Source organism: Nelusetta ayraudi, unplaced genomic scaffold, assembly GCF_046127955.1.
Source record: "Nelusetta ayraudi isolate G7.1 ecotype Tasmania unplaced genomic scaffold, CSIRO-AGI_Nayr_v1 ptg000135l, whole genome shotgun sequence".
NCBI classification, from domain to species: Eukaryota; Metazoa; Chordata; class Actinopteri; order Tetraodontiformes; family Monacanthidae; genus Nelusetta; species Nelusetta ayraudi.
In genome coordinates, this window is record NW_027466185.1 from 14,551,006 (window position 1) to 14,559,658 (window position 8,653).

The window sequence follows — 8,653 nt, forward strand, 5'->3', positions numbered from 1 at the left end:
TCTGACCCTGACATCAAGAAGTTATTGTCCACCACACAACTGGATAATCTCTCCTTTTGACGAAGGCGCTGAGGTGAGTAAACTCATTACATTTAAGGGATGGAGGAGTGCAGCATACATGAGTACTGAAACTAGAAGTTGGTTTATGACAGTAACTACAGCTTCTGTTTCTGTAACCTTAACATTTCAACATGAGTAACTTTGTGTGCTCTTCACATTAATAATTAACTTATTTAGTTGTTGTTTTTTTTGTGTAAATTGTTAAAGCCATTCCAATGTTAATTCATATTTAATGTCGCCCTGCGATGAACTGGAGACTTGTCCAGGGTGTCACCCTGCCTTCGCACTAAGACAGCTGGGATAGGCTCCAGCAGACCCCCGTGACCCTGAATAGATATATAGATATACCTGAATAGGTATAGAAAGATGAATGAATGTATTTAATGTCATAAATATTATTAAACTTTGTAACATTGGATGCCTTTTTCTCATTAGTCAACAACTAATTCCCCTTAACTATGAGAGCCATTATGTGATTTCATATGGAAACATCGCAGGTGTGCTCGCTGAAAAATGTGGAAGCGTTTGTAGATTTTTTTTATTATTATTACTATTATTTTAGGAAGTGTTTTGAATGGGGTTGGACTTTTTTTGGCCGCAAAGCTGAGCCAATGAGCAAAACCACTAAGTCTGGTGGATCTACTGAAAACAGCGACCATCTGTGAGTAATGCCAGAAAACACTGTGGTAATAACAAAGAAAGGGAAACGCGATGACCTTGTCAAACTTTTTAACTAGCCGCTTTATCCACCGCAACGCTTTATTCCCCTTTGAACATTTTGGCTTCCGATTACATTTCTTGTCAAAAATTCGATATAATGTCCAAATGTGAGAACAAGGTCTTTTTGCCCGGACTTAATGGACAGACTAGCTTAGATGCTACTACACTGGCTAATAAAAGCACCTCTCAATCAATCGATTTTAGTGAGTAATGCATTTTACGAGTGGGAATTTAAATAGATGCGTGTTTAGCAAGCCCAACTAACTAAATGCGAGAAAGTTTAATACGGGAGATAAAGGTGAAGAGTTTGTAGTTGTTTGAAATACTTCTATTTTATTTAGTGATTTGGAGCCGCTGATGGCGTATATTTCTGAATGTCGCTTTCTGTCGTATTTCATTTTCTTCTTACGGCCACCAGATGGCGGCATCGCACAATCTTAAAATGCAATCTCAAAATGTCTCCACAGGCGCCTATCTGCAAGCAGGGGCCTCCTCCGCGAAACAATGACTTGTCATCAACTTCCCGTCTCGAAGTAAGAAAACAACATTTAATGAACATTAGTTGAAGAGTTCCCTGTAATTTAGACACATGATTTTCTCTATTTTAAATTGGTCGAGTTTTTGTTTTGGGCTATGACTTCACAACTTAATAAAGAGACCTATGTTTTCGCTGCTCGTGGGATAAAAACCTGTCGCTCACAAGGGGTTGATGTGTTAGTCAGGCATACAATTATATTCAGTGAATTTTATTTTATAGAACTCTTCCATGTATTTATTTATTTATTGCCAGCGCTGAACGTTTCCTCCGAGTGCTGTTACAATTGGGTGTATTGTTTATAGTTGACCAGGAGATGGAGCCAGCGAGCCTCTGAACTTCGTTGTCGGCTTCAAGCCGTTTGGCTCGTTGCAGAGACGAGTTGCTGTGTGAAAGGATCGTCTCAATGTTGAAGTGAGTCTGAATGACAAACCAGTTCCACGCAAATGACAAACAGCATACTTTATGAAAAACACACACAGTCAGATAAAAAACCTCTGTGTATTAGTTTTGGTTTTGTTTTGTTTTTAAAAACATTCCTATTGTATAATTAAAATTAGATTCTGAATAGATTTATTTTATTAAAGCTTATCATGATTTAACAGTTTCACAACTGCAGCACAATTGCATGGGATCATTTTTACTAAATGTTTTATTTTTCTGTTCTGTTTCGTTTTCATTTTGTGTTCCTGCAGTGAACAAAAAACACACTTATTTTGTGTTACGATATCTGGCTTTGCGTTTGGTCTATTATGGAGCATAAGCAGTAAGTCGATGGAGCCTGTTCACTCTGTGTGGTTTTGTCGTGTTGTCAGGACAGTCTCTCTGTCGCGTTATTTGTTTGTTTTTAAATAAATACCTACCAAATGGAGAAAGAAAAAAAATAGCCTGGCTGACCATTTTTCATGACTGTTGTACTGTTAATTTCAATATAGTGATGCTTCTTAAAATGCACTTAAACATGCACGTCACCCTAGTAGTCGACAGTCAATGGGTGTGCATTGTTCATATCGAACTTCTGTATTTTGATCTGCTTTGCTGTTGACAGAAAGTAGGAAAATGAGGAGAGAATATATATATATGTATAGTGTGTGTGTGTGTGTGTGTGTGTGTGTGTGTGTGTGTGTGTCAAACTGGGACACGCTGAGGCTCCGAGGCACTGGAGGAGCGACTCGGTGCAGCTCCTCCAGAAGTCCTTCAGGCCGCCGTGCCACAGCGTAGGAGAGGAACTGCGTCCGGCGGGTCGTCGTGGCCGAGGCGGAGGTCAGAAGTTGCTCCGCCCCACACAACACTAATGGAGAGGAAAGGTGTTCGGAGATCAGGCCAGCGGATTTACAGGACGTGGATGATGTTCCGTGTGGGAGGACGGAGCTTAATGCTCTCACGCAGCTTCTGTTAGTTCTGAAGAGAGAGATCCCCCCCCCCCACCTCCTTTGCTTGGCTTCCGTGCTCTCGTTTCAACACAGGCCGTGCATTTTATGTATGACACGGAAAGTAGAATAGAAAACGTGTTGTTTCTGGGGGGGGTTTCTTACTTGTTGTTCTTCTGTAGTTTTGTTCACAGAGAGACTCCTCCCTCTTTTCTCTGCCTACACCCTTCCTGCTGGCCTTTTACAGCTGCAGTAGTACACGAGGATTCTTTTGTAATTGTATTCGGAAAACAAAAGAGACACAAACACGGATGAGGACATTTCAAGAAGTAGCAGTAATGACAGCATCAGCTGCGAAGATCTTTGCCAATAAGTGATATTATAAGTCAGTGTGTAGCTGAACTGGCATCGTTCTCTGCTAGTGTCCTTTTCTGCAGATTAGCCAGGTTCCCGCTGCTTTTCCCTCAGACTTCCCATCTTCTGTTTTCCTTCCCCAGCTTTGACCCGCTCGCGGATCAATCTGGGATTCGGCCCGATTACACGCCGAGCCCTCTGGGATGCTTTATTTCAATGAATTTAGTTGAGCGAATGAACAGAAACTGCAACAGAACGGCATTTTGTACCAGCCACATAAATTATGCATAGTCCACCGATATCAACCGGCCTTGATCATTTTTTTTTTTTTTTTCTGTACGGCTTGGATTGCGAGTGAGTGAGATTGTTAATTGCCAGGCGTGTCACATATAATCCTGGCTGTGTTTGATGTACAATCCTATGAGTTGCTTATTTATTTATGTGGCCGTGGCAATGCTGCACGTGATGAAATTGAGCGCCGGATAATTGTTTGTGCAGCTTCTTTCTTCCTTTTTTCTTTTTTTTTTTCCTTTACGCTCTATATGGTTATTGCTGGATTCTCGCCATGCGGCGTAACTGAGAAAATTCATCGACGGCACTCAAAGCAGGGCGTGTTGCCACTTTGTCTTGCATTAATAGTCGGGGCGGCGCATATTTATTTCATGTTTATCTTCCCTGTTTCACTCCAATTCTACACCTCATCATCTTTACGGCTCTGGTGATGCAGATTGAGAAATAATAATTCTGCAGTGTGGCAGTTAAACGGCAACTTCCCATCACAAACAATCAAAAACGATTTTAAAGTCAAATGTGGTCTGTGTGTGTGTGTGTGTGTGTGTGTGTGTGTGTGTGTGTGTGTGTGTGTGTGTGTGTGTGTGTGTGTGTGTGTGTGTGTGTGAGATCATTTTTAATTTATTCCTGAAAAATATAAATAATGTGCAAAACTGCGTGCATACCGCATAATTTAAAACTGGAAATATAAAAAAAAAAAAAGGAAACTGAATGCAGTTATTTGTGTTTAACGTTATTTTATAAAGCTCTTTTTTTGTGCAGTGCAGAATGCCACACAAGACGTGAAAAGTGAAGTGTTTTGCATAGCCACCTTATTATTTAGCCACCTGTGGTCACAGCAAGCGGTTCGATGAGCGGGGCGTTTGTGTGATCTGGCCAAAAGAATAATACGACCATCTGATGCAGCATCTCTACAGTTCTGGCTGCTTCTCCTTGCAAAAAGACAAAAAAAAAAAAGAAAAAGAAAAAAAAATCTAATCCTTTTTAAATTCAGGATAGTGGAGCCAGTGGCAATTAGGGCCAGGACAAAATTGGATGGATCATATTTTTCACCAGTAAAAAGACAGACAAACTGGGGAAAGCAACACTTTTACTTGTAATATTCTGCATCACAAAACAATAAGAACAACAGCAAGAGTAAAAAACATGTCCCATCAGCAGAGTTGAGTGAAGACGGGAACCAGTGAGCAGAACTGGGCTGGCTGGACTGGTTTCCTGGAGGAACTGGTGTGTCTTTTGGTGAAATTAAAGAACTTTCTTTACGTCGCCCTTGTTTTTAACTCGCTGGCTAAGCTTGCAGCCGAAATCTGGCATAGTTACCATCTCAAGCGTCGGATTGGCCAGTGACGGTGTAGGGGAGGGGCTTATCATCAAAGTCAACGATAAATCATTCTTTCCTTTTTTTAAAAAAAAAAATGTTTTATATTTACTTCATTACCTATGAGTTTTTACACTACTAGAAATATTAAATTGTGAATTTACCCTGTCGGTGTCCAACATAACTTTGTAACTGCAGTGAATCTAAATGATGGCAGGAAAGAATTCCACTGCACCAATGGATTTTCAGTGAGAAACGAGGAAGTCAGCATTTCAGTCGGACAGGACGGCAGTCATTAACTCCTCGTCTTTTTTCCTTTTTGCTGTAATTCACGCTGACACCACTTTTTTTTTTTTCTTTAAATATACAGTATGTATACTGTACTACACGTTTACAGTGTTTTTTCTTTTTCTTTTTTCGGTGACCCGGCTGATGCAGTAAATAGACGCTTCTCATCAACGGAAAGCAATCGATTAGCGTGACATGCTCAGCCGTGTCCTACAGCCAGGGGACTACAGCGTTAGATTAAATGCTGGCCAGATCCTCATCAGGAGAAAAATCAATGGTTGTTGTTCAGGGCAAACAGTGTCTGAGGGAGAGGAGCTGCTGCTGCTGCTGCTGCTGCTGCTGCTGCTGCTGCTGCTGCTGCTGCTGCTGGAGGTGGGGGAGGCGGTGGGGGAGAGGGAGGCTGTAGAGTCACTTTACACGCTGCGTCCTGTCCTGTTAGCACCGTGGCGCCTGCCGGTATTGACCCGGATGAGAAGCCGGGGGTGAGAAGTGAAGCTGCAGGATTTATCGCCGCGTGTGATTTCTTTTCAGCGTCGTGTCTCCTCACTGCGACCGACGAGTCGCACAACGTTAAACTGCAGCCAAACGCTCGTGAAACAAAAGTCTTTTAAAAGACAACAACAACATATGTGGCGATAAGAAAAGGAAGCCTCTTGATTTCTAGAATCTAGGACTGGAAATCAGGCATCCACGCTGTACTTGCTCCGTTCCGTTCCGTTTTATGATCATATTGATGCAATAATCCCCTCGGTGGCAGTTTTTGTTGTTGGTTTTTTTGTGCCATTTTTTCAGAGTTTTTGCCTGGAGACGGACCAGTGAGGCTCCAACAGTGCCAGTAATGCAGAAACTCTAGGAGTCGCTGTCAAAACACACAAAAAACAGCCTTTTTGACATTGCAGCATTTCAACATGTGATCATAACTCTCATAACTGTTATACAGCAAACAGCAAACTAAATGATGTAATGAGACGAACAGAGCAGTGAGAGCCAATCACCTCGAAGGTTGTGCCTTTATTTTAGAAAATGACCTGAACGTGGTGGTGCAAATTTATCAGCACCAAATTAATGATTTCTTTTTTTCTACATGAAAACACGAACACACTTGTCTCTGTAATAACACAAAAATATTTAGTGCAGTAAATTGTGAGCTGCTCTTTTGCAGTTTGAACAGCAAGAGAACAGGGGGCACTGCAGCAGAAGTGGGGAAGTATGAGAGGGAATCATGTTTAACGCAGTTTCTTTTTTTTTTTGTTTTTTCGCTCTGCTGTCCTTGAGCAAAACACTGAACCCCAACTTGCCTGACACGGGCAGGCAGAGCGGTGCATGGTAGCAATTAGCGTAACGGAGCATTTACACCAATACCTGGACACCGTCTGAGAGAGAACGTAACTCCTGCCGACGCTCGCTGCTTCGTCCGTGACGTCCTTTCATCTGATGACCTCCGCACTGCAGGTCGTGACCTTGGCAATGTAGCCGCTCCACTCCGGAACGAAGACCAGTCTGAAAGACGGACGTTGGCCGAAATCTCTCTTCCAAATTCTTCACCACCAGATCAGACATTCCAGTAATAATCATTTTTTGCAGTCGCTGACGTTCACGCTCTGCCGTGCGTTTGAGCGAACTCTCAGGCAGCCGCAGGGTTCTGGACGTGTGTAGTCGCTGCACCCGTTGCTGCCTGTCACAATGTTGTGTCACTTCACAAATGGAAGGAAGGAAGGAAGAAAAAAAAAGGAAAAGCTGAAATGCCGAGAAGCATTAATTAGGAAGCAGTAAAACTCAATAAACAGGGTAAAAAACAACAACACAGTGGTTTTATTGGGTGGCTGCAGCCGCTTTGAAGGTGTTTGTTACACACCGGGAGATTTTGCTGGGAATATTCATGTTTAAAGCATGTTTTGTTTTTTGGGCTTTTTTTATACCCCATATTAAAAGATAAATAAATTAGAAACGTCTGGCAGTGCAGCGGTTGGCAGAACAAAATGAATATCAGTGGAGGGAGAACAAAGACGGATGCAAATGAAAAGACGCTTTTTTTATTTATTTTTTTCGGTGTTGTTGATGCCATCACAAAGTATTGTTACCACAGGCGTCTTTTTAAAGGGGGGATTACACAGACTTCTGTAGACGTGCTAATTTCTTGGCTTCTAAAGACATTCAAAGAAGAGAAGGGGAAAAAACGAAGCCCTTTGTGCACGAAACACGTCACACAAACTGGAAAATCCACTCGCACTGAGGGAGATTCAAACCATTTTCCAAAACGGTGCTAAAAAAAACCTGAAGTCCCTCTGTCCGGAGGTGACATGATGAGCAGTTAGCCCCAGTGCCAGTGGCCATTAAAGGACCAGTCCCCGTTTTAATGAAAGTGTGAATAGTTGCGACCTCCGGTGATAGTTCAGGGTCGTTGGGCTCGTAAGGACGGCTGAGAAATAAGCGAGTACAGTTCAGTTAGCGAGGGCTGTTTTCTCCACCTCTCAACCAGACGACTCTCAAGGACGAAGGCGGAGAGACTGAGCTGTTGTGCCGTAGTGTGTCTGGTGTTTCTGGGGCAACAACTGGATCATTATTATCATTATTATTATTATTATTATTATTATTATTATTATTATTATTATTATTACGGCACCAAGAGCCCTGGGTGCCGCCACTGCTGCTGCCAGATAGTTATACAAAAAAAAAAAAAAAAATTAGTTGAAAAACCACGTAAAGGTGAAATGTTGATATATTGTTTTAAACATCCACTGTAGTTTTTACATCTGCACAAATGTAAGTGGATAATTTTGCTAAAGCGCACATGCGTGAACTTCCACAATTTTTCAAGTCGTCATTCCATGACGTCTTTCCATGACCCCTAGAATTGCACAAGGCCGAAATATTGCAATAAAAAACAGGTGATGGAAACATCTAAACTTCAAAAGCCTCTCAAATATGGCTGAAGGAATTTGGGGGGGGGGGTTTGCTCTTAAATCTGACTAAATCTGCTGATCGCTGCTGGTTAAGTGATATGGCTGTGGGTAATTACTGAAAGCTTCCACTGAATTTTTTTTCCTTTTTTTTTTTTTTTTTATATAAATATATATCTTTATATATATGTATATATATATATATATAAGATCTCAGCTGGGATGAAGGGCTCGTCTCAGGTCCACACTGGTAGTTTCCTCAGCACTGAAACACCCCCAAAAGGAAAACCCTCTCTAAGGGAGGCAATCATCCCCGCGCTGTCAGTTTGTTCCCTCCAATTTCCCTTAGCGTGTGCCGGCTTTTGTCCGGAAGAACTCTTCCTCTTCATCGCAGCACGGCGGCGGTGGCGGCGGGAAAAGAATCTCCCGATGAAACCAAACGAGGGGGCTGCGGCGGCGGGAGTAAAAAAAAACAGGGACCCGCTGGGGTGTGGGATTGCTCCTCGCAGCGCGGAGCGGCCGAGCGTTCGGCGGCGTGGGACGTGTTTGACTGGGGTAATTGAAAGTGTTTTAAACTATTATAGCAAGCGGAGAGCTTGTTTAACTGTCGAGCTGCCAGTCAAGCGGCCGGGCCGAAAGCCGGAGCCCGTCAAGGCCTGTCAGTCAGGGGAAACCAGAGGCGTCGGCTTAATGGATTTCTCCGGCACGCCGCTCAGTCTGCAGTGCCGGAGGAGCTGCGAGCGGGGGGGGGGGGGGGATCGATGCATTGTCGCCGTGTGTATGCGTGTGTGTGTGTTGGTGTGTGTGCGCGTGCGAG